At 44.2% G+C, this 4,155-nt stretch overlaps 1 long non-coding RNA gene across 1 annotated transcript; it reads left to right on the forward strand.

The window, feature by feature from the left end:
* The first annotated feature begins 571 nt into the window (after positions 1-571).
* Positions 572-1,363, forward strand: LOC147967040 (uncharacterized). The gene is made up of 3 exons (XR_015607889.1): positions 572-656; positions 1,039-1,201; positions 1,300-1,363. It is a non-coding gene; the product is annotated as an uncharacterized LOC147967040 (long non-coding RNA).
* Positions 1,364-4,155: the final 2,792 nt, after the last annotated feature.

Genomic DNA, 4,155 nt, shown 5'->3' on the forward strand with positions numbered 1-4,155 from the left:
GCCACCTCGATCCATCCCCTCTCACATCGCCTCCGCACCCATCCCCTCCGCCGGCGAGGTGGTGCTTCCGGACCCGCGACGGCGGCAGTGGGCTCGCAGCCAAGCCCACACAGATCTAGGCCTTGATCTGGAGGGATTTCCCCCCTTCTCCATTGGCGGGGCGGGGCTTGGGCAGCCGCGGCTCCCCGTCATCCTGCCCGGCGTCCGCTGCTCCCGCGCCATGGAGCTCTGCACCCTCGGCAACATCTGCCCCGACACCGCAGTACTACGAGCACCTCTCCCTCGATGAGCGCCGCGCCCTCGAGGGCGAGATCGTCCGCAAGTGCCTCGCCCGCACGGACCAGCAGGTACACCCCCCCCTCCCTCTCCGTCTCATCCTCCCGCCAGCTGAATCCAGCACCTACCTGTAGTCCTTGCCCCCCTCTTCTTTTCCTGGATCCAGGAACCCCATCTTTGTCCTGAACCCGAATCAAGAACGATGTTCCTTCGGATCTGGATCAGGATGGGTTTGATTTGTTGACCTCGATTTTCATGCCCGTCTCACGGGAACTCTGTGCCAATTGATGCAGTGCTCTTTCGTGGAGCGCCGGAACTACAAGGTCGTCTACCGGCGCTACGCCTCCCTCTTCTTCCTCGTCGGCGTCGACAACGATGAGGTGCGGATTCCACCAGCACTCTGTCCCGTTTTCATTATTATTATTGTATTATGGTCACACCAATTAGATATTCTTAGCGAATCTAGATGCAGTCGATTCAGGAGAATGTGTTGTGTGCTCTGCTCTAATCATCTGGCTTTGCTAAACGGAACTTAATATGCACATGATAGGGTACTGGGTGATTCTACTGCCATTTTTCTTCTATCTTTTTTCCATCTGCAATCCTTGCTAATTGAAAGAAATTATGTTTGGGTTAGATGCTGTGTACTAGTCGTATGTGCTGCAGCCATTCTTGCACTTGATTTCAAATCAGAGTGTGGTTTGTTTCTCTACGATTTTTTGGAGTGTGGTCTATTCTATCTGAGGCGGCTCGTCGATGCAGGGTGATCGAGGAGAGGGGAGAGGCCTGGGCGAGTGGACCGGTCCGATTGGTCAGGGTGGCGACCAAGGAGCTGAGGATGTCGAGGAGGGCGGTGAACCCCGGCGGTCATGGAAGGGCGGCTGGACATGTGTAGGTGCCTCGTCAACCCGTGAACTCTCACAGGGTAATTAATCTGGTTCCCTTTTGATCTCTTCGCATCAATTCTGCTACACACCCTAGTAATCCTAGATTAATTTGGTTCTTTTGTTTTACTTATTACAGGTGACACTGCTCTGGCCATTTCTGCGGCTTATGGGATGCCTGCTATCACAAGATATCTCCTGGGTCTGTATTGCTGCTCTGCATCTGTATTGCTGCTGCAGTTTTGTAGTTATATTCTGTGTAGAGTCCTGAAACATTTTCCTCACAAGGCGCCACCTTCGGAGAGGTGACAGAAATGACTGACATTTTTGAAGGAAGCATCATACGGCTAGTTAAGAGGCTGGATGAATTTCTGAATCAGGTAAACCACCTGTTGGTTCCGGGCACTAGTACTAAAATCACTTGGATAGAGAGTGTCTATCTTTGATTATCCCATTTGACTTAAAGTGCATGCGAATAAATAAAAACTGCCTTCAATTGATCCATTAGATCAATGTGCATGTGAATACAAGTGTGACATGTCCTTCTAGCAAAATGTCCATAAACTGTCAACATTTACTCTCAACTGTGACATGACTGAATATGATGAACAAGTTGGGCTGTAGCTAGATATGTAAGAAATGTTATCTATTTCTGTTTATCTCCATCTATAGAAGTTGTGATTGGCATCGACTTTCCTCTTTGCCCTTTTCTGCATGCCCAACACTTTACTTTTCTATTACAAGTTCTGTAAATAGTCAAGAAAATAAGCTTGCTTTGTTTTCCTTTGTCGAACCAACTGACTTGATTTGTTTGCCAGCTAAACGCTGCTGCTGAAGCTGTTGGGGAGGTCAACCTTGAGAGTTTTCCAGCTAAAAGCTGCTGAAGCTTCTTGTTTCCCTTGCATTTGTTAACTTGCACAGGGCATGATTGCTCTATTGTCTATTGTCTAGAAAAACTGATCGCCTACCTGGGTGGCATCTGCATCGTGCTTGCCAGATTATTTGTGTGGTCAAATGAAATGGTGAGTGGTATTAAAATGCTCATGTAGACTGGTGCAGATATAGTTGCCCGGCAACTACAGTGTCTGTGATATTCGAGATCCAGCGTAAATAAGTGTTCATCAGAATAGAATGTGATGATTTTTATTGTTCTGGATCTATGACTTCGTTGCATATCTTGTCAAACTCTTTTAGAGTTATCTTGATGAGTGTCCACGTCCCAATATTATGACTATCTCTAATGAGTATAAATATAAAATAATATAGCTGTCAATTTTAAGACAGAGCAAAGTGTCAATGCATTTCACACCTATTGATTCATCAGGCTCGGTCAGTCGGTCTGATCCTGTAGTGTTTAAAACTGATAATTATGATGCATTGGTCCATATGGCCTTGTTTTTTGATGCATATATATGATGTAGTTGATAGGCCTTGATCTCAACCTCTCAAGTTTATGTTTCCTTGTGTGTAGGTAACTTGTTATTTTTATTGGCAAGCCTGTAATGAATTTATTAGATTTTTGCTCCTATTGCCGTGTACAGTATGTCACAGGCATGCGGAGCCTGTCATTGTTCTTAGTGTGCTGTTGTGATTCTTGAACGGTGTCAATGGTCGTGTACAGGTGTCTTTTGTAGTATAAAAAGGGCCATTATCAGCCGTAGGATTTGGATTCATGCTGTGAAGATAATGAATATATATCTTATTTTGCTGCTCTATGCCTCATTCGTGTACAGATTCCCTAGTAGTATTTTTTTTCGTCTGCCACTTGCGACTGCCGGGTTCCTGATGTGCTTCTCATGCCCCGCAGACCATTGACCTGTACGTGGTTTTCGACGTGGCCACTGCCCTACTTCAGGTAAAATTTCACACTTTGATGAGGATTCATGAGCCCTGATTTGGGATAGACAAGTGTAGCATACTGAGTTCAGGAAATCAATTATGCGGCACGGCACCTATTAGGTGATTCGTGAACACACAACTAGGATGATTCCTATCCTACCTATGCTGTGCTTATTGCTTCCAAGCTAGTGATGGCGGTCGCAGGTGCAGTACCTGCTGGTTGTTACTATCGCTGGCAGTTAGTGTTCAACATCTATCGCTTTAGCACCAAGCGACTAAACAATGTTTTGGTAAAGCTTTCAGAAATCAGTTTGCAGTGTTGAATCAGTACACATCTTTTACCTTCAATTTGGTAGTATGAAAAACACATTAGTAAATCTGAGTAACTTTGACATATTTTCTCTATTAACTCGCACTGGATTGGTACCCGTGATTGCCTTGTACTTAATTCTGCTAACACTGATCTTGTTATTGTTAATTTGTTATTGCCATGGTGTTATGCTGTTTAGAATAAGATCCATGCATCAATTCTAAGTTCTCGTCTCTCTGAAGAGACACTTCTAGCTTCTATGACTCAGACTTGTTAACTATTGTTTCTTACTTTGTTAGCTACGACATATATTTTCCCCAGTTATTCTAATTCTTCTCTAATTCATGTAACAGGATGACAGTGGAAGCCATGTTGTTGTTTTTTTTTGTTCCCAGCCCTGACTATGGTCGTCGAGCGAGTCCGGCATGTTGTTCATCTAGTAGAGCTTGTTAGGAGTCTGAATCTAAGAACTTGTAGAGTTTGTTAGTATTACAATTGTAGAGCTTGTTACACTTGTAGAGCTTGTAAAGCAGTATGGTCTTCTGTATTGGAATGGATAGAGCTTGTATTATGTGATTTGGTTGCTCTTATTTAAGTATCATGTGTGTTTTTGTCTCCGAAAATCTAAATAATGCTTGAAATATGAAGAATATGAGTCTGAATTGATGGGAACCTGTTACTAGAACCTGACAACTGGGACCCATCTGACTAGTGGACCCTTCTTTTGGAAAAAAAAGAAAAACTAAATTCGTTTAGACAAAAAGGCCACAACCCAACAATAAAAAGGCTGCAATATTGGGCTTGGCCCATGAACCCAACCAAAAATTGACACACAGAAAAAACACA

This window comes from Triticum urartu, chromosome 6A (assembly GCF_056163025.1).
Source record: "Triticum urartu cultivar PI428250 chromosome 6A, HENAU_Tu73, whole genome shotgun sequence".
NCBI classification, from domain to species: Eukaryota; Viridiplantae; Streptophyta; class Magnoliopsida; order Poales; family Poaceae; genus Triticum; species Triticum urartu.